Genomic DNA, 22,975 nt, shown 5'->3' on the forward strand with positions numbered 1-22,975 from the left:
ACAGAGTGAGGATGGATACACACAAGCATCCAGTGTCTGTTCTATCATAGACTGTGCTGTACAGCAACTTTCTTCAAAAATATCTGGATCTCTAATATTTGCCCTATAGTACTTTTGGATACGAATAAGTGTGTGTGTGTGTGTGTGTGTGTGTGTGTGTGTGTGTGTGTGTGTGTGTGTGTGTGTGTGTGTGTGTGTGTGTGTGTGTGTGTGCGCATTAACATTGAAACAATCATTTATGTCCAGTGTCCAATCCGATTTGACAAAAGATAAGCATGTGTGTTTTAATTTTACATGAGTTAATTAGATTAAATAAAATAAAATGCATTTGGTTCAACCGCTATTTTTTTTTATGTATGTAACCCCTGGTGGTTATATTCCCAGAATTAAAAGCAATAGAATTAAATATTTCCCCATACTCCCTGACTAAAAGCATTTGAATTAAATATAAAACTAAAAGTAAATATCCCCATTTAAAATGTGTATAGATGTACAGTGATTGTAGTATTAGGCTGTATCAAACTGTCAATTTCATTCCTGTAATCTTAACTGGTCCTGTCACTTTAAAAACAATCTGTAACCAGCATTGTTGTTCACAACGTACATGTTGTGTCAGCACATGTTGAGACAGCCTACCTTGTTTCACGTTCACCTACGTTGTATTCTGTTTCCCATTGGTCCATAAAGGGGGACATCACCTGTCTAACGTTGTGATTGGTTGTGAGTGGAGCAGGGGCGGGTTTGAGCTGGGGAAGCGGCCAGTGTGTTTTGGAACAGGCAAGCAGTCAGTCGCTGCAAGAGGAGGTTGGAGAAACCCGAATTTGATTTCTAGACGTTTACTAGTTTTAACTCGCGTTAAACTAACAGCGTGTCGGTTGCCAAGTTGTCAACCCGAGGACATTGGTAAAGAGGTGCTTTGCGAGCGCTGAAGAGGACTGGACGCTGGACAGAATCACTTGGTGGACGGCTAACGGTGATGTTCGTTAGCAGAGCTAAACAGTAACTGTGCAGAGCGTGTCATAGTTTTAGCCCACAAGTGGCTAGCGATAGCTGGTGTCTTGCCAGGCCAGTAAGACCTCGTGAAGCTAAGGCTAAGTATCCACCGGCAATCTCTACTGTTTCGGACGGGAGACAACAGAGGAAAATCTCCGCCTGGGCTTGGAGCTGCTAGCCCCGGCCATTCCGTTTCTCCTTCCCGTGGATCACAACTGCTGTTGCTGCGCTGCCTGTCCAGACATGCATCCGTGCTGATGATGACAGTACGATAAACGCGTTCATCTTGCTTGCTAAAGAGGTACCTCACACTTGATTTTAAAGCTCCCCTTGGAGTGAAGGGGCCATTTGGTTTGAGGCCACACCGATCCCAAGCTTCGAAACAGGCCTGCAACTGGGGTTAGTTAGGTGTGCCGGCTTAGCTAGAGGTATTGGCATTTAAAGGTGGGCCCACAATTTATATTATATAATACCAGAGGTAAAGCAAAGGGGTTTACATTTCATGTGCATTGTATAAAAATAAGGTTATTGACTGGGATATTATTTTGATATTTGAATTGCTGATTTCAGAGTTTGATAACATTCATTAGTGAAATGATGTTTGTCTGGTTGGTATAGCTGTTTGGTTATTTAATAATACTTACCTGGCTTGTGTCACAAACAAAAAGGTATATTTTCCTGTAAAAGAAAACGCATACTTGAAGGAAAAGTGAATTTATGTTAACTGTGATAATTGTTTTATTTGTTTTATAACTAAATCCCATTCTATTTTCATACTTACCTGAGTTGTGTGGATTTATGATTACTGTCTTGATATTCTAAGTGTTTGCCTTACCTGAGGGAATCCAGTACCTGGGAAACAAAACGGATAAAGTAATATTAGGCCATTGTGAGTTTAAAGGGTAATACACCAATTTTCAAAGTAAATAAGGGATTATAAGTAATTGCTGCTCTAGGTTTGGGTGCAATAAATAAATACATATAACGGTTTAAAATCACAGTTACACTCTCATACCCTACATTAACACATTGAGTGCCACAGCGCTTCAGTAAAATTGTCTGGAGCCTGTGCCAGATTCACTTCCATTCAGTTGAAAACAGCTATAGAATTTTTTCTATTATGGCTATATTAACGGGGCTGGACTTTAATGAAACATTGAACACTCCTGCTTCTTCCAAAGAAGAAATTTTGTTTCTAGACAGTTCCATTATGAAATTACAGCCTCTCAAAAAAGTGCACTTTCAAGGGTTTTCTGTCGTTTTTTTTAACTTTCCAAGATATAGTCCCTTTTATGAATACCTTTTGCACTCTAATTTCGAGCACATTCACTGACTCTGGCTGGTGTTTTCTGATGTGGTGGCGTGTGGTGTGGTTTCTGTGCAGCCACACACCCCTCCCCCCCCCCCCCCCCCCCCCCCCCCTCTCCACCTCTGAGCTGCGGGCTCCTCCCACACGCACAGAGTTTGCTTTCTCGACTCCGTTTTTGCCCCGGACAGATCCCAGCGCCCATCAAGGAAATGATGCGCGCTGGCAAACGCGACTGAACGAAAAGGCTTGGCCCGTTCGGCTTCGGATGCTGGCTTTCTAGGAAATCGTGTGGAGATAGATAGAAGCATAAGAGCTCAGTTGTGAGCGCGGATGCAGCCGAGCCCACTCTCGCTGTAGACAGAGCAATATATACGGCTCTGGCAGAAAGCATGCATCGGTTTCCACTTTCATCACGGCTTTCTCCGCTGTCTCCTGTACAAAGTAAAGGATCTGAGGTGGGTGGAGCAGCTCCTGTGACGATGTTTAAGGTGGCGCCGTGTGATCCCTTGAAGGGATTCATGCTCACTGGCTAGGTACGACCTTAAACAGCAGAATTATGGAATAATATGAATTATGATTTTAGGACGTCCACAGACGTCCTTGGCACTCCTCGTTACTTTTTTTTAGGACGTCCACAGACGTCCTTGGCACTCAATGTGTTAAGAGTTATTTCATATAAATTAACATGGTATAGCATACAAATAGGACTATTTAAAGTTAAAAGGATCTGGAGCGCTGTATCTCAGGCTAGTGGATACGACGAAAGCGCTACATGTAGGCTATTTTTTTGTTGCCAGATTTCACAATAACACATAAAGGTCCGCAATACCGTGAAACCGTGGTATTTTTGTCCAAGGTTATCATACCAATATCAAAAACTCATACCGTTGCATCTCTAATTGTGACCACATTGAACACAAGTGTACATGCAATGCATCCTCTCAATCCACATACAACAACAGTCACTGCAGTTTTTCTACTGCTCTATGCTATGGAGCTTACCTGATTTCAATGTGAACACTGGAGATACATTATTACCAGGTGTAAATTAAATCAGGTTAATGTGGTCAAGCACTATCCGATTGCAATCTGATCACAGAAAATACGCCAGGCGTCAATGGCCTCTATCCCTGTCTCTGCCTCTCTCTCTCCTCTGTGTCTCTCTTTCCTCTCTCTCTCTCTGCCTGTGTCTCCCGTCGTCTCCTGAAGCCACTGCCGTCTCCACCACCACCACCCCACCCACACACGAAGTGCCGGAGCGGACTGGGACCCTGTCCCCTCTCCCAACAACGGTAGGGTCCTTATTTAGTCCTTACAAAATCAGCACATGGTTCTCATTACATTATTTTGAAAGTTCTGCCCGGCCCTCAAATTTAAGAGAATTGGGTCTGGAAATTCCTTGCAAAGTCTTTGAATTTGATTTTTAGGAGGTATGAGAACCCTGCAAATGTGACTAAAAAACAACAACATTCAAATAGGCTCTGCAAATATAGTGCAGATGTTCTCAGCATAGTGGTATACAAAGAAGCAAGGATATTAATTTAAATACACAAATACTATATAATATTATTTAGTCAAAAAAATAGATTTGGAATAAATACATTTATCTATTTATTTTTTATATTTTTTTATATTTATTTTTTGCTACTTTGACTCTGATGCGCTGCAGTCTGATCTCAGAAAAAAATGCATGTTAGTGTCAGGTGATAATGACCTCTATCCCTGTCTCCTTCTCTGCCTCTCTACTGTCTTTCCCTCTGCCTCTGTCTCTCCTGTCGTCTCCTGAAGCCACTGCTGCCTCCACCAGCACCACCCCACCCCTTCCCCATGAAACGGCGGAGCAGCCTGGGACCCGTGATCTCTGCAACAACGGTATGCTAATGTTTTCAAGCACACTATCGGATTGCAATCTGATCACAGACAATGCATGTTAGTACCATCATTTGATGATGGTACTAACCATCATCAAATGGTTAGTACCAATGGATACTAACCATTTGATGGTTAGTATCTTAAATGGATAGGCCACTTTTTGGGGAGTTTAGCGAATTTTCCATATCGCCCCCAATAAACATCGATATACACGTCTTCACAGCAACTGTCCGTGCAGTTTGGAGGGTCAGGGTGTGCAGTAGTTAAATGGACAGCACTAAAACAGGACCAAGCGGATCGCGGCTCAAAGTCAACAAAACACAGTGCCTAAAATATAGTGTAAAATAAATATTCTGGTCAAGAGGTCTGTCTTTTTGTTTTGTTTTGTTTGTTAACTTAAGTTATTTAATTTAATTTACCTTGAAGTAAATTTGTATTTTGTTGTTGTTCCAACAGACCAAGTGCAAGCTGTGTTCCCAAACACCAGTGAGGTTCTAATCAGACAGTGCATGGCCCAGAAGTTGAAGGATGTGAGGCAGTGCGACAAAGAACAGTAAGTTTCTCTAGTTTTCTCTATCACTGAAAGTGGGTGTAAAACGTATAGAATGTAACCTGACCTTAATTCATGCTTATATTATATTGATATATCTTAATTAAAATTGGCGGTGTCTGTCACGATTGTGATGTCATCAGTGATGTGATAAACATTTTCCTGCCTGAGGCTAAACTCGTGGGCGTTCTGAGCATGAAGGGGTGGAGGGGATGTGCCACAAGGCATCATCCTCTCTGCCGAAAAGCCATTAGAAGAAGGCTAACCTTGCATCTCCAGGCTCTCTCTGAAAGGAGAAGAGCCGATCTGTGCTCAATTAGTGTTCTGGTCTGATATCTGGTGTATCTCTCTGCCTGTATCGCTCTTTTTTCCCCTGCAGTGTTAGGGTTGTATTCGTTTCATAATAGAGCTGTAATTGTAGTCGGGGCGTAGGGGCACAGATTCTGTTGTAGCATTTTCTGTTGGATTTATTGCATCTCCATCCATTATCCATGGCACATTTTACAGCATCTGTTTTAGGGCATAGGGTGTTGCCCAAAATTCTGAGAATGTTGCTCTATGCATCATAGATTTTGTGTAAGTTATGGGACCATTTGTGAATATAAAGTCCTGAATCAAATGTTTCAGTTCACAGCCGGACTACACTAGGTTTGCCTAGTTTTGGTTGTAATACCCCAGTATGTTTGTGAAATTGCCTTGATTATTCTAATGATATTAAAATTTTCACGGGGCTATTCTAATGATATTTAAATTTTCACAGGGGAACCAACAAGATCAGAAGACTTGTCAGCGGCAGAGAAGGTGTTCCTGAAAGGGACATGACACCCCCAAGTTCTGAAGTCTCACAGGAAGCTGTCCCTGAAAGGGACATGACAGCCCCAAGTTCTGAAGGCTCACAAGAAGCTCACATGACACCCTAGCATAGTTATTACAAAGGGATAGGCCACTTTTTGGGGAGTTTAGCTCGATTGCCATATCCCCCCAATATACACTGTCTTTACAGTCACTCTCGATGCAGTATGGAGAGAGGGGTCATATTTAGCGATAGAACGGTACTGCCGTTCAAAGGCAACAAAACAAAGTGCCAAAAAGCTCTATGTACATCTTGTGACTCGGGTACTAATCCAAAATGCAGAAAAACAATTTTTTGAGGTAAATAAATATTTAGTAAACATCGCTGCCGGGTGTACAGCGCATGTGCAAATAACGCATGCGTGGAAGCGCTGTCCACAGACAAACAAGGAAGTGACCCGGTATGGATTTACTATGGAAATAATGTTTCATGCAACTATGGATTCTTATTTCATAGCATGGTGAATAAACTAGTCACAACATGTACACATGTGCATAGAGCTTTAGGCGCTGTGTTTTGTTGCCTTTGAACGGTAGTGCCGCCTCCACTGTTGTATCGCTAAATATGACCCCTCTCTCCATACTGCATCGAGAGTGACCGTAAAGACAGTGTATATTTAGGGTAAGTGAGGACAAAATGGCAATCGAGCTAAACTCCCCAAAAAGTGGCTGTTGCCATCTTTATTTTTCATCCATCAGAGCTGCAGCTTCACCTGCAATTGTTCCATGATCACTGTACATGTACATGCAATCTGTCAATCACTCCCTTTGATTTTGGTCTCCCGTTTGGAGTTGAAGTGGTGGCTGTTGCCATCTTTATTTTTCATCCTTGGGGGGTTTCCCAAAGCTGCAGCTCCGCCTGCTATTGTTCATGATCACTGTACATGCGATCTGTCAAGTCACTCCCTTTGATTTTGGTCTCCCGTTTGGAGTTGAAGTGGTGGCTGTTGCCATCTTTATTTTTCATCCATCAGAGCTGCAGCTTCACCTGCAATTGTTCCGTGATCACTGTACATGCGATCTGTCAATCACTCCCTTTTCTAGAGATGTATGATAAATGCAGTTATGAAAAGGTGAAGTTTTGTTAATAAATAAGATAATTTTATTCTTGTACATGTGTTGTGTGTTGCAAATAACCTACTGGTATGTGTCAAATTGTATGTAATCTGAAATTATGTGGAAAATGTGTCAAAGAAGGGATCATTCACATGTGGTTGTCTACTAATACATGTGAATGTTCCCACATGTGATCTTAGGACATGTGAATTTGTTGTTCATGTTATTCCATCCACATGGGAATATTCCCACATGTAATGTTGAAACCATGTGTGATTCTATGTTTTCCACATGTGGTTTTGGAGAAATGTGTTTTGGTTTTTCACATGTTATTCCAATTGGCATGTAACACATGTCCCAACAATCACATGTGGTTCAAGATCATGTTGGAAGGTTCATGTGTTTCAACCACATGTGAATATTCCCACATGTGATCTTGAACCACATGTGGTTGTTGGACATGGAAATTACACATTTCAACCACATGTTGAATCACATGTGAAAAACCAAAACGTGTGCCAAAACCACATGTGGTCCACAACATATTGAATCACATTTGGTTTTAATATCATGTGGGAATATTCACATGTGGAGGGAATAACAAAACCACGTGTCCTAAAACCACATGTGGTTCAAGGTCACATGTGGATATCCACATGTGAATATTCCCACATGTGATATTAAAACCACATGTCGATCACATGTGGTCTTAATCACACGAAACATGTGTCCAAAAACCACATATATTCCAGAATCACATGTGATTTCCCACATGTGAATATCCACATGTGATATTAAAACCACATGTCAATCACATGTGGTCTGAATCACACAAAACATGTGTCCAAAAACCACATATATTCCATAATCACATGTGATTTTCCACACAATTCCACACAATTAAAACCACATGTCAATCACATGTGGCATTTCAAAATCACATGTGACTTCCACATGTGGCTTGACATGTGAACATCCACATGTGATATTAAAACATGTGGTTGAGTCACACGAAACGTGTGTCCAAAAACCACATATTTCAAAATCACATGTGATTTCCACATGTGACTTTTTCGTAAGGGTTTGCATAGCACATTTCATACACAGAGGCTATTCAAAGTGCTTCACATAAAATGGTTGACAGGAAAATAAAAGAATAAAAGAAGAGAATAAAATGGACATTTAAAAGCATCACAACAAAACTTTAAAAAAGAGTATAAAAAGTGCATTAAGCAACAGGCGCAGCAGTTGCAAAAAGAGCTAAAAACTTATAGAGGACTCATTGGGTTTGCATAGTAGCTGTCAGCAGTTAAAAGCGACGGTAAACATAAAAGTCTGTAGTCTATTTTTAAAAGTAAGTCAGGTTGGGGCAGATCTGAGGTCTTCAGGCAATTTCCAGCTAGCAGAAGCATAGTGGGTAAATGCAGCCTTCCCATGATTTGATTTGATCCTAGGGACAGTTAATAAGCTGGACCCTGTTGACCTAAGAGTGACGGTTCGTAGCGTGGGAGCAATTCAGCTATGTATTTTGGGCCTAGGCCATTAACTCATTCTCTGCCAGGGTCATTTCGGTCTGTGTGCTCCCAGTGCCAGGATTTTGAGCATATTTCCTGATCTTCCAGGACCCACAGAATATTCTGTGCTAGGAATAAAATTACACAACATATCTCACAATAAAGCAGAGACTCTCTTCTTACCCCTTGTAAAAAACTGAAACTCTCCCATGTTTCCTTGTTTAGTTACAAGCAGTGGAAGTTAGCTTGTTTTCACTAAAAATGCCCTCCTTCGGACAGAAATATGAGATAAAGAGGTTTTTAGTGAAGGACACTGTTTCAAGCAGAACTCTCTTTTGAGCCTTTTATTTTTTGCCTCAGTGACACATCAGACATATACAGTATTTGTTTTCCCAAATAAATAAATAAAAAATAAAAAATAAGAATGTATTTTACAGTTGCCATGTGGATTTTTAGCTTAGCTTGATAAAAGCATAAACAAATGGAACGAACCCTTATGTGGTCACACTCACACACTCTCTCTCTCTCTCACACACACACACACACACACACACACACACACACACACACACACACACACACACACACACACACAGGAATAACGAGTGCTGTAACGTTACCTGCTGTCACGTTACCTCTCATAACTAACGTTAGCACAGAAGATCACACAATAGCTACGTTAGTGCTGTAAACTTTGAAATGTTTATGTGACACATGTTTCGCCTTGGTTGCTGGGGACGGGTGTGTGACGCGGTTTGACGTATCCATGTGATTCCCCCTCCCTTGAGTGTGACAGAACTCTCCCTTGGGAGAGCTGGCAAGAGGAAACGCTGTGAAGGGGAGCCTTCGTCGCCATGGCGCTCCGTCGTGGAGCAATAACAAAAACTCTGGCGTCTTCCTCGCCATCGTCGCCAGCCGAGAACTCTGGATCGGACTCTGTTTCGACCACAGGCTCCACCCATAAATACTAAACTAGCGGGTTCCTTTTATCAGTTTGACTTGAAACAATGTCACAGGCTGGGAAAGTGTCTGATGTAATGTAAACAGCCAAAACATGAAAGTACGTCCGAGTACGTCTTTGGCACAGAACGCCATTGTTAAAAGTACGTCCGTGTACGTCTTTGGCAGAGAATGAGTTAAGTGATTTATAGACTAATAACAGTATTTTAAAATATATTATATGACACACTGGCAACCAGTGTAAGGACTTAAGAACTGGAGTGATATGATCAGCTTTCTTAGTCTTCGTTAGAGCAGCAGCATTCTGAATGAGTTAAGTTCTTTTTTGGAGAGACCATGCAGAGAAAAGGCTATTGCAGTAGTCTAACCCAGAGGTTCTCAAATGTTTTTCAGCCAAGGACCCCTTACAAGATATGAAAATATACCGGGGACCCCCTCATTCTGATTTGTGATTTTGGGCTAAGCTTAATTGTTTCCATGGTAACGTGCTTGACTTTTAAATTGATAGGTTTGTTAGATTAGAATGTAATCCATGAACCATTTTAGATTTAAAGCATAACATATTTTCATTGAACTATGAAGCTTTTGCACGCAAAAAAATATTTTTATTTTCCTGAAAACTTTTCGCGGACGCCCTGGCAAAGTGCCACGGACCCCCATTTGAGAACCACTGGTCTAACCTACTATAGATGAAGGCGTGAATTAGTTTTTCTAGATCCTGTCTGGACATGTATCCCCTAATTCTTGCTATATTTTTAAGATGATATAAAGCTGATTTTCTGATTGACTTAATGTGGGAGTTAAAGTTGAGATCGGAATCAATAACAACGCCAAGATTTTTGATTTGATCCTTAGGCTTCAGGGATCGAGACTCAAGGCGTGCAGTGATTTTAAGCCTTTGTTCTTTGGGGCCAAAGACGATCACCTCCGTTTTGTCTTTGTTTAGCTGTAGGAAATTCTGGCACATCCAGTTATTTATTTGATCAATGCACTGGCACAATGATTCTATGGGGGCATAGTCAGCTGAGGAAAGAGTTATATACAACTGAGTGTCATCTGCGTAGTTATGATAGGCTACTTTGTTTTTTTGCATAATTAGGCCTAGAGGGAGCATATAAAGGTTGAAGAGAATGGGCCCCATAATGGATCCTTGAGGCACCCCACAAGTCATCCTAGTTAGGTCAGATGTATAATTGCCAATGGAGACGAAGTACTTCCTGTCTTGAAGATAGGACTTGAACCACTGGAGGACCGTACCCGATAGCCCAACCCAGTTTTCCAGTCTGTCCAATAAAATTGAGTGGTCAACAGTGTAAAATGCAGCGCTAAGATCCAGTAGCACTAGAATCAAATTTTTGCTTGAGTCTGTGTTCATTCTGATGTAATTTACGACTTTAGTAAGCACGGTTTCTGTGCTGTGATGGGGGCGAAAGCCTGATTGGAGTTTATCTAGGAGATCATTTGAGGTTAGGAATCTATTGAGTTATAGGTAAACAACCTTTTCAATTATTTTGGCTATAAATGGGAGATTAGATATTGGTCTGTAGTTACTGATTACCGATGCATCAAGGCTACGCTTTTTTAGTAGGGGTTTAATAACTGCAGTTTTCAGGGACTCAAGAAAAGTGCCGGTCAAAAGGGAGCTATTAACTATTTGCAATAGGTCCGACGACAGACAGTTATAAACGCTTTTAAAAAAGCTTGTTGCAAGGGTATCGAGACAGCACGAAGATGTCGTGGTCGATAACGCTGAACTGGGACAAATTTATCAAACTAGGGATCTGCGGGTAGATTGATGTCACAGCATTTCTTGGTGTGGAGCCACTAATAGCCTGCCTGATATTAATAATTTTGTCCATAAAAAAGGCAGCAAACTCATTACATTTGACAGTAGAGAGGAACTCAGGTGCTACACAGAGAGGCGGGTTAGTCAGTCTATCAACTGTGGCAAATAGAGTGCGTGCATTGTTCACATTTTTGTTATTATATCGGAAAAGAACGATTGTCTCGACCTTTTCAGTTCGAGGTTGTAGGAGTGAAGGCTTTCTTTGTAAATATCATAGTGAATGTGAAGATTAGTTTTCCGCCATTTACGCTCAGCTACAATCTTTCTTTTTGCATCTAACGGATGCAGAATTTCGCTTTAATCTTGCCAGACAGCATTTTTAACCTAACAGGCGCCACACTATCAATAGCATTCAGAATTGTTGAATTGAAGTTATCGAGAATGTCATTGACAGAAGCTGATGTGGGAGGAGATAAAGAAAATGTCTCCATAAACAGCGCGCTGGTGCCTGCATTAATGTCTCATCTTTTATCGGTTTGTGACCTATTAATGATCTCAGGGGAGATTTCTATTTCAAAAAAGATGCAAAGATGGTCAGACAACGCAACATCAATATTCAACACAGAAGAGGACTTAAAGCCCCTAGTAATAACTAAATCCAGGGTATGGCCTCGGTTGTGAGTAGGCCCTGAAACATGTTGAGACAGATCAAAAGTGTCAAGTAAGATATTCAGTTCTTTGGCAAAATTATCATTCGGGTTATCAATATGAATATTGAAATCCCCAGCAATAGATATACAGTCATGTTCCATGAAAATTAAGGAGAGTAGATCAGCAAATTCAACGAGAAAGCTGCCTGAGTATTTTGGTGGTCTATATATTCAGCAGTAACACAGTAGTTGAGCATTTCAGAATAGCAGCAAGGTATTCGAACGATGAGAAGTCTCCAAATGTTACCTGCTTAGATTGAAATATCAGAAAAGACAATCGCTACTCCCCCCCCCCCCCCTCTTATCAGCTCTGGGAGTGTCAATGAAGCTATAATTAGGTGGTGCTGATTCGGACAGAACAGCCACTCTGTTATTCATATCGAGACAGGTTTTGGTGAGGAACATTAAATCCAGATTATGACTGGTAATCAGATCACTGATGAGGAGAGATTTATTTGACAGCGATCTAACATTAAGGAGTGCGGCTTTAATATTTTAGAGCCTGGAACTTGTATCGTTTGCTTTACAAGGGGAATGGAGATTAAGTCTGATTTAGAGACAGATCGTGTTGTGGGGAAAGTATCATGTCGGTATGTTCATCTTCATCCTGAAAGCAGAGAGGAGGAGAGGGGGAGGGGGGCAGCGTCCTCCACTTGATCCTGGAAGCAGAGAGGAGGAGAGGAGGGGGCAGCGTCCTCCGCTTCATCCTGGAAGGAAGACATCATGGTTGGTTGTTGATGAACTGGGAGTTGGCGGAGGGGTGTAGAGGCCCCGAAGGGGGGGGGGGGGGGATGGGCTGAGATAGCCTGGAAGCAGAGAGGAGGAGAGGAGGAGGGGGGGCAGGGCTCGACGTTAACTTTTAAAAGTGGTTGCCGGAGGGGCAACCTGGCAAGAGCTTTTGGTTGCCCGAATAAAAATATGGTTGCCCAATTTTAGTCGCCTTATATTTTGAGTAATTAAGATACTATGCAGTCATAAGCCGGCTTAATAATGACAATGTGACAGAAAAGTGAGTATAATAGTCTATAGTATAGTATAGTATAATAAGCCTATTCAGTGTGCGCACAGGGTGTAGTACTAGTAATAATGATAATAATAATAATACTGTAATTTCGTTGTCTAAACAAATCTTATTTTTTGTTTTTATAATGCATTTGCACTGAAAGGATTTGTTTAACTAATATTTGTGAACTTTCATTTTCATATTTTTTTTTTAACAGTTATTGTTCATATTGTGCTTAATTTATTAATTAAAAGTGTTATTGATAACGAAATACTAAGGATACTATGATGACAGTGGTTTGGGGCCCCCACTCTAACATGTTGCATAGGGCCCCAAAAGACCCAGAGGCGGCCCTGTCCCCACTCCACTCCACTCTCCCACCACGTATGCGACAGGCAGACAGGCAGGGATGCAAAGCATTCCTCAGCACATATACGCGGTGGTAAAACATTTTTGAAGGGTGTCCTGGTCGAGGTGTATGTTGTAGGCTTGTAGGCTACATGCTTTGCAGTATAACGTTAGTTTTCCGTCCCGTTCAAAGACGCAGCCAGGGGTATTTCACCTCGATGATAATTTCCTCGTCCTTTGTTTCTGTGCCGGGGGCTGCGGGCGGACGCGGTTCTTCGTTCTTGTTCTTTGAATTATGATCTTGCAGCTCGATTTGTGATGTCGATGCTGAAGCAAGGGTTAGCGACAGCGTTATTAGTCGGGGCTTGCCTTGGAGCCATGCAGGCTTGCCTTGGCTTGGACCCATGCAGCCAGACTTCATCTGCTTTTGATATCTTCACGGTGCGTCTTGTAGCCGCTGTGATTGTGTGCGAGCAGGCGGAGCAGCCACCTGTCCGAGTTAGCCTACTCGTTAAACACACCGCACGTGCAGCATGCATCACGTAGGTTCCGACTGGTAATTAGTAACATCCAGGGGTGTTGTCTACGTGCTACGCAGGTATACGCAGTATACACACTGCGAAATGACTCAGATTTGCGTATGCGCACTGGGAAATGCGATATGATACGTATCGTTTTCAATTTCCATTCATTAAATTCACCCTGTGCGCTCTGTGTGTTACCCTACGTTCACACACAGCACCCAAGCCTTGCCTTTACCCACGCTTTTAAATAGGCGTCCTTTTTAGTCAATGAGGCTGCACACAGGGCGCCTCAACGTGAACCTTCCGTGTACCCACGCCTTGCCTGAGCTGCGCCGATTTTTACGCGAGTTCTATTTTCAAGCCGACTAGGCGCGTGAGCCATGAAGGCAGACTTTCTCTGTCAAGCCAGGAAAGAAAAACACGACAATATCCGTGGGAAATGGCAAAGTCAACTGAATTTCAAAATAAAATGGTGTTACAGCGTTGAGCAGAGAGAGAGAGAGATAGAGAGAGAGAGATTGACGGGTGGCTATAACGTGGGGCTTTCTCCCCGTCAGCAAACAAATCTTCAGGAGAGAGAATAGCGACCGAAGAAGCAAGATGAAGCTGATGGCTGAAGCTATTCTGTAAATTTGGGGAGGAAAATGGGTTGAATCTCCGCCCACTTCCGGCCGAAACCACGCCCCCCCCCCCCCCCCCCCCCCCCGACCAGGTGTCAGAGTCACAGTATACCCTCTGAAAAAAGGTAGACTACACCACTGGTAACATCGTTCCGATTGTAACAGCAATAAAATGTCACATAGCCTATGTCACTCACAAGTATTAAAACATATTTATTTGGTGTATATTTTGCTGTTTGCTGCTGTACATATCTTTTTGCATGTTAAAACGTGGTTGCCCCTGGGGCAACCAAAGGCCAAGAAATGGTTGCCCTATTTTTTTTTGGTTGCCCGGGGCAACCGGGCAGCCGTTAATGTCGAGCCCTGGGGGGGGCAGCGTCCTCCACCTCATCCTGGAAGGAAGACGTCATGGTTGGTTGTTGATGAACTGGGAGTTGGCGGAGGGGTGTAGAGGCCCCGAAGGGGGGGGGGGGGGGGGGGATGGGCTGAGATAGCCTGCATGGCAGTGGATGTTTCGTCTAGTCGGCTGACCTCGAGTTGTGGCAACAGGGATTGTTGTTGATGAGATGTGTCGTCTGGTAGCACAGTGACCTCGCGGCGAGGGTTGAAGATAGTGAAGAGGGGGGGGGGGGGGCGCATTCCTGGCCGTGGAGTTATCAGATGTTCGATGATTGATGTTGTAGATAAGGTTGGCAGTAAACAACCTCGCACCATCCCTGTTGAGTTTCCCATTATCATGAAAGAGGTATTTGCGGTTCCAAAACAGGTTGAAGTTGTCAATATAGTTGACATTGTGCAGGGGACAGACTGTTGAGAGCCATGTACTTAGGCCCAAAGACCTACTGAACTTGTTGATTCTATGTCCGATTGGGGGCAAGGGGCCACTGATAAAAGCTTCAATATCCAGGGAGCCCAAAAGCGCTAGCAGAACCAGGAAGTCACGTTTTAGTATTTCTGATTGCTCTTTGAAAATGTCATTTTCTCCGACATGTAAAGTAATCTTGTTTACGGAGCTGTGAGTAGATAGGATTTCAGGAATTTTCCCCGTGTCACAGATCATCTCATTGGGGAAGCAGAGAGTAGTGGTGTTTTTCATATTACCGATGTGTTTCATACCAGAGTCTCCAATGAGCAATGATGTTATTTGAGGCTGTGGCCTGCTAGCTATTGAAAGCCTCCTAGCTTTGGGCCTACCTAGGTTGTCGGAAAGCCGATGGGCCGGTTCAATATCTGTGTTAGCAGTCAATACAGGCCCACCCGATAGTGGTTGAAATCTGTTTTCCAGCTTTAGAGACATCAGTGGTTGAGGGGGAAATCTCAACCACTGATGTCTCTACTACTCAATGGAATTAAAAACTAGTGCCCCACACACTACTTTGTGACGTTACTAGGCTACTGCCCTTACAACAGCGGTGGTAATACGTTTGAGTTGCACAGCAGGCACCAACGTTACTCAAATATATATTATGCTATCAGTACACAAATCAGCTCTATTATCTTGTTCTCACTGCAACAAAGTGCATGCGTGCATTTTCAATTAAACTGATTCATCTCTCTCGCATAGACAGACCTATCTCCACAGTCCACACTTTGCACTGTGCGAGGCTGCCAGGCAGCGCTTCATACAAATCGGTCATAAGATCGTGGTGTTTCTGTAATGTCAGAATATCTGCTGCTTTTACTTACAGCCAACCAGTCGAGTCCGCTGCACTCGCTTACAGCCAAGCGACGAGCCTCTCAGCCCAATGCCGGCTGAACAGAGAGCTGAGGAAGACATCTCAGATTTCATCTCTGAGCCCTCTGATAGGCTATTGCTCGATGTGTAACCAATCAGATAGCGCTGTGGGCAGGACATTGCTCCAGCTCACAGAGGGAGCATGAACTACTGTAGGAGAGACAGAGGCTTCTTCCAACTGCAGCAGGGCCAACTTAGCGCAGTTTTTTATTAATTTATTATATTGGCAAACGGCCAATGAAAATGCCGATACAGATAATGGGCAAAATGCTGAATATCGACGCCAATAATTGAAGATGCCGATAATCGGTTGACCCCTAGTCACCAGGCTCTTCCTGAGGTAATCAGCCGGCACGGCGGTGCAGCCGCAGCAGTCTTGCTAATTGCTAGACACAAGCACAAGCTAACATAGCTAGCTAATGCTAGCCAGCTTGTCCACGTTAAGCAGCCAAAGTCGGCCGACTTTGTACTTTTCGTTTTAACTAATGTCTTATCGTACACTGCAGTAACTTATAAGACGTTCGTTAAAAAGTACTGGCTAGCATTAGCTAGCTACATTAGCTTTGGCCACAGCTGTGTCTGTTTATGTTGTGCATGACTGACAACAGCGTGAGCAATCAGCACCCGTGATTGGATTTTCAACCGTAGAAATATTGTTTGCACATGGCGATGCCAGACCAAGAGGAGCCAAATCCACAACTGTGGAGTGGGCGTGGCTTCGAAGGTCTCGAGCCAGGCTAAGATTATCTGCCACTGCAGTGAGATAATTTGACTTAAAATACCAAGAAATAAGCTTGATAGGTCTGGAAACAAGTTAAACATGGCTTTTTCAAAACACTCAAAACACAACACCACTGGGGCGGTTCAAGTTCAAGTTCAAGTTTATTCATATGTCCCAGAAGGGCACTTTGGGTTGCAGCAAAGCATGGCTGTGGCTCAAGAGAGGAGAACCTTGGAGTCATGGTAGCTAGTTAGCCATCTGGACACGAGCTGGGGTTTACCCCCGGCTGGGTCACCTGGAGGAGGGTGTATAATGTTGAAAGACTCGAAACACCCGTTGATCCCAGGAACATTACTGATGACGTGTCCAGAGGCATCAGCAGATGTATGTACACAGTGGGTTGCAGCAAAGCATAAACATAAAACAGTCATAAAATCACACAAAGCTTGAGATAAAAACATGAAAATAAAGTGCAGACACAAATAGACCATAAAAACAAAAATGGAGACACAATAGACCACAAGGTAGTACAAAGTAGCAGTTCAAAAGTGCCAGTGTAGTTTAAAGTGCATTAGAGGCCATGGCCGATAAGTGCAAATGCAAGGCAGTCCAAGAAGGACACTTAGCCACACAGCGCTACATATTACAGAAAGAAATGCTACAATATTACTATTGTATAAGAGAACGTAAAATAAGTAAAAACATCCAAATAGATCTTACATTATATTCTCTTAAGTAGCATTTAAAGCTTGAATCGAAGCAGGCACAAAGGAATTCCTATATCTATTTTTCTTAGCCAAGGGAGCACGAAGACGAAGGCCAGATGGAAGTAGCCTGGGTAAACCCAGCCCCCACGTGACCTGCTCTCAGAGTTCCCAGTCACTACGGTCTGGAAGACGGCCCATTCAAATCGGTTTCTGGGGCGAGTCGCAGACCCGCGCAGAATCACAGCCAATGAGTGACGGCGTGACTGCCAACATCAGCTCCTGCCGTGATCGGCCAATCAGAGAGTGCGTCTTTGTCAATGACGTGTAACAGCTGTAGCGGCTTCAGCACTACCTAGTGTTGGGCCAGACATTTTGAGTGAACACTAACAGTCTGTGTGGAGACACAGTAAGGGACATGTATGTTGGATGCAGACATTTGGAGTGAACACTAACGGTCTGTTTAGGAACACGGAGAGAGACACAAACCCCCACATCAGGCACCTGGCCATTTGGCTAGCTGAGTTCACACACCTATGATAAAACGGCAGGGAAGCGAGCCATTCCTTTGTTACCAAGAAGGAACAAAAGGGGATCAAGCCGACTCTTTTGTTCCCCAGCAGCGAGATAAGGTGAGCCAATCAGAGTGCCTCAACCACAACACAGACACGCCCTGGGCACCACACTGTATACAGGGTTGGAGCCCCAAAACTTCAGTTCCTAAGTAGCCCAGCTACAGACAGGACCTCCTGTAATACAGAGAGACAGGGTTTCAACCCCCCTCCTCTCTGTTGAGAAGTTCTACGTAGCCACTCGCTGCAGAAAGGACCTCAGCGACAAACCTCGAGAGAAGTCGACCCCCCACTCCTCGCAACCGAAACAGCATCGCCGTAACCAGGCGAGTGGTATCAACCCAAAGAAGCGAGCTGTGAGATCCCCCTTTCCTTCACCGAGACCTCCCCGCAGACCCAGGACCTCAGCGTGGCCAGCTGAGATCGACCGTCTGCTCTCACTCCTCAAACCCTTCCTTCCCGCTCTGGACAGCGGACACGCGCTGGTCCAGACCCCCCTCCGTCGCCGGAGGAACCCCGCAACAACCCCGCAACAAACCGCTGCACACGCGTGTGCAGGACTGAGCGTGCACGCCACGTAAGAAATTGAATTGATCACTCACGTCCGGGCAGTTAGATTGTTTAGAGTTAAAAGGGATATATATATATAATTGACTGATGTGATACTGTGAATGAAAATCTGTGAACTGTTTTTGTCTGATTGCAACTGTGCTTACACATGCATTAACTGAATCCGAATGTATAAACGCTAGTCACTAGCTCTTCACTGAAGAGGCCGGCTGGTCCGAAACACACACACACACACACTCTGCTGCCATCTGGTGTTCATCCGGTGCCTTACACTTTCCATGCGGAGAATATCCACTGACCTCACATTTCCCCTACAGTACATTGAAGAGTTTTAGAATGTAACTTAGTTATAAATGAAATTTGTTGATTGTATTGCCAATACCTCTCTTTTATTTTAAATAGTGTCAACTTTAATTGAATTCAACTGATTCAGAGTGATTTTGTGATAACTGTGGTAAACTACTGCTTAAGGATTAGAAACTCCACACTTCAGAGAGACTAACTGTGATTAAAGTTGGGTCCTGCAAAAATCAAGCAGGTGGTGCCCCTAGGTTAATCCTTATCAAGGATTACATATTTGATATTTTAATAATTTTATGAAATATTAATAATTTTCTGATTATTAATATTTTATTTTACCCAACCACATTTAATCCAAATAACGAGCACTACACTAGCCATTAGCATTTGGCCTCTCTAAAACATAGCTACGGTGCTAACGTATAGCTAACGCTATATGGCTAGCTATATGGCTATGCAACTACGTTGAGGAAATTCAAGTGAAAACAGGTGTTATTGTTAATGTTGTCTCACCGCTAAATGCGCTAATGGAGGACCAGATACGCGGGGCTTCTAATCTGGGAATCATGGTGTTGCAGATTGGTGGGGAGAATGATAAAGATGAGGATTTACATGGACGCTGTGAGCTTGTGTATGCAAGTCCAGAGAACTTGATGAAAACAAAGTGGCGAAATATCCTGGCATCGGGTACACGAAAATTAACGTTATTAAATGCTGTAACGTTAATGGTAATTCTCATGTGTATTGTTAGCCTACTCAATCTCTCAGCCCATTTTGATGCTGAACCAAATGACCAGTCCGGCTGCAATGATTGATTTGTGAGGTTAATGGCAGCCAACAGAACTTCATATTGTTTCCATACTGTACTGTTGTACTGTTCATACTCAAATTGTACTTTTTTGAATGGAACCGAATAAAAATGTTTTTGTTTGATACTCTATTCTGTTGTATTGTCATGTGAGAATGAAAACAGCTATATTAATAGTACTTCAAAACAGTGGTTCTCAAAATGTTTCCACATAAGGATCCTTAAAAAAAAATCCTTAATAATGTGATGCTAGACCTGTGCTTGTTTATTTAGCAAAAAAAGTATAGTTAAAGTTATACATTCATAACTTGTTCTGCAGTCAGCAATCTCAATTCTCAATTCTCCAAAGCAAGTGTTAACTACATTCAGAGTGAGCCAGACCAAAGTTTCAAATTTATTCCTGAATTATTTTGCTCATAAATATTTCAAAGGTAATATATAGTTGTTTGTCAAATGTAATACCAGTAAACACCAGCCACAGGAAAAAAATATAACATGTAACACTTGACACAATCAAATGTAACTTTTTCACAGCAATACTGTACAGTCCAGTGGTATGGTGGGCTAATTGTTTGAATTATATCAAAATATATTTGCATGGTGTAGCATGTAATGCAGTCTGTTAAGATACTGTAGCTAGATACTCTGTGACACAGAAAGGCAGACAAGCTAGCAGCAGGGATCTTGTCACACTGATTCCAGATAAACTCGTCTGTCTAGCCAGCGATACAATATTACTGTACATAATACCACAAGCTAAAGGCAGCATATGCCAATGTAAGGCTGGGTAGCATTAGCTAACGTCATCCAGGCTATACAGTAACGTTAGGCTATTATAAAGTTATGAAACGCTGATTCAAATGTTACAATAATAAGACACAATAGGAGCCAGTTACCCTACTGTAGCTAGAGAGAGTAATTTCAGACCACCAGATATCACCATATTTAATTTCAATAAATATAAAGCATTCATTGATTGAAGCAGACTGCTGGTCGATTAAGTTTCTCTGTCGTCATGTCCTCTGCTCCAATCTTCGGTTCGTAGTTTGTGTTCACTCAACATCAACAATCTTTATACATGATAATATAAAACAAGGCTATCTTTGTTGACAATGTTTATTGACAAAAGCATTAAAACAAGCAAATATAACAATATTCTTCAAAGCAAATCTCTCATGTCAGCATTTGGCTTGTGTGTTATTGCAATATCCTACGTTGAAACAACTGATCATCAGTGACATGTGGTTTAGCGTTAATCTCAGGAGAACAGAATATTATAGCTTTGATCTTCACAAATCATTTGATCCTCTGTTGTGTCGTGTGTCCCATCACTGGTACTGGATGGCGGCTACCCCTTGAAGAAACGAATGACACTGTTAATCACTGTATAAAGTTAACGTTTGCTTACCCAACAATACGTGTGATTGGTAAATACTGTAAATGCAGAGGTGGATAAACTATCCAGAGGAGTTTCAGAATCAGAATCAGAATCAGAAAGACTTTAATGATCCCCGGGGGGAAATTGGGACAAGTTACAGTAGCTCGCTCACAGAACACACATAGCATAAAATAAAATAAAATAAAAATAAACCGTAGTAAATGCAATATTAAGCAAATAAGCAGAAAAACACAACATAGCATAGAATAACTAGTAAATGCAATAGAAGCAAAAAGCAAAAAATAAGTAGAATGTCTAAGTAGCAAAATACAAATTTTTATTTTATTTATTTTTTATTTAGCATTTATTTATACAGGGGAGATCTCTTGAGAGCAAGCTCTCATTTGCAAGAGTGCCCTGTGTACAGAAAACATATATAAAGAGGTTACAAGTTTACAGACATATAGAACAAGTGAAAATATTTCATGTAAAACACGAACACTCCTCGTGTAGGGCGCTCTCTAGGAGCATTCTGAAAGAATTAAGAGGGATCAATCGCTCCAATTTTAACAAATACGTAGAGTAAGTATAGTATACATTCCGTGTCAATTATCATTATTGCACGTGACATATTGCACATATTGCACATATTGCACTTGATTTATATTAAGTCGGCTTGCCCTGTACGTTACACGTGGCTCAGCCAGGCACAGTTAACCTATCGGCTGGCTCAGTCTCAGGGAGACTGAGCGTCTCCGAGGTGCTCTTTTAAGAGAGGCATTAAATAGACCAATGGCCACAGGCAGGAATGATTTCCTGTGCCTCTCCGTATTGCATCTAGGTGGAATCAGTCTCTCACTGAACGTACTCCTGTGTTTGACTAGCACGCCGTGGAGTGGGTGCGAGTCGTTGCTCATGATGGAGCATAGCCTGGACAACGCCCCGCGCCTGTAACCCCCTTGTTCCCCCTCATTGATTGATAGTTGATCTAATGTTAGCTAGATATATAACGCTATAGCTGGTAGATGAGTATATGCTCTGAGTATGCTCCTCCTGTAATGACAAATGGACATGTAGCTAGCGTTAATGTCATGCTATGCTCGATTTTGTGGAAGATAGGAAGATGCAAGCGGCAGGCTGGTGACGTGAGGTCTGGAGGAAATAATACTCTGCAAAACCTGCAAAAATCATTCACATTGGTTGTAGCCATTGCATGCTAGCAGTACTGAATGAAAAGTGTTAGCTCTTTTGCTAATAACAAAGGGCGCTGAGTGACGCCATCTGTTGCACTGCGCATGTGCTCTGTGTGCTAAGCTGGTTGGCTGATGGAGTGGTCTATCAAGGGAGGTACACCCGCCCCTCCCCGACGGCAGAAATCGATCTGAATGGGTCGTCTTCCAGACCGTAGTGACTGCGAACCAGGTCTGAGAGCAGGTCACGTGGGGGCTGGGTTTACCCAGGCTAAGATGGAAGTAGCTCATATTCAGAGCTCAGCGGATGGGCATTGTCTGAGCAGATAGCCCTTGCTTTTTTCAGCATCTGCAAGTTGAAAATGTGGTCTAGGCTCCCAAAATGGATTCCGACTATTTTTGAAGCCGTTTTCACAATTCTCCCTAGGGAGTTCTTATTCCTGGTGTCGAGGTTGCCATACCAGCAGGCAATAGAGAAGGTGATAACAGATTCAATAAAAGCGCTGTAGAACAGTTTCATCAAGGTCTTGTCTACCTGGAATTTAGCAAGTTTCCGGAGACAAAAAAGGCGCTACTGACCCTTTTTGCACAGCGACTCTGTGTTTAGATCGAACTTCAACCTGCTATCAATTATAGTACCCAGATATTTGTATTCAGTGACCAGGTCAACTATCTGACCATTAACAATACTACCTTGGGGAACAGGGGGGAGCGTCTGAAATCAATGCAAATCTCTTTCGTTTTTGAAACATTGAGTTGCAGAAAGGCATCTTCACACCAGGATACAAAGTCATCAATGACTTGGCCATGGCCGACTTCATCATCGTCAAGCAGGCTGACGATAATAGAATCATCAGCATACTTGATAATAAATCTGTCGGCATAGCGACTACGACAATC

At 42.7% G+C, this 22,975-nt stretch overlaps 1 protein-coding gene and 1 long non-coding RNA gene across 2 annotated transcripts in view; one reads left to right on the plus strand and one right to left on the minus strand.

The window, feature by feature from the left end:
* Positions 1 to 22,975, minus strand: part of sgcd (sarcoglycan, delta (dystrophin-associated glycoprotein)) — a gene marked incomplete at both ends in the record, with an annotated part of 474,154 nt that overhangs the window by 292,978 nt on the left and 158,201 nt on the right. The gene's annotated exons all lie outside the window — the stretch shown is intronic.
* Positions 4,064 to 6,190, plus strand: LOC310782339. The gene is made up of 3 exons (XR_014553019.1): positions 4,064 to 4,174; positions 4,631 to 4,727; positions 5,485 to 6,190. It is a non-coding gene; the product is annotated as an uncharacterized lncRNA (long non-coding RNA).

This window comes from Poromitra crassiceps (genome assembly GCF_964638095.1).
Source record: "Poromitra crassiceps genome assembly, chromosome: 1".
In the NCBI taxonomy this organism is placed as follows: domain Eukaryota; kingdom Metazoa; phylum Chordata; class Actinopteri; order Beryciformes; family Melamphaidae; genus Poromitra; species Poromitra crassiceps.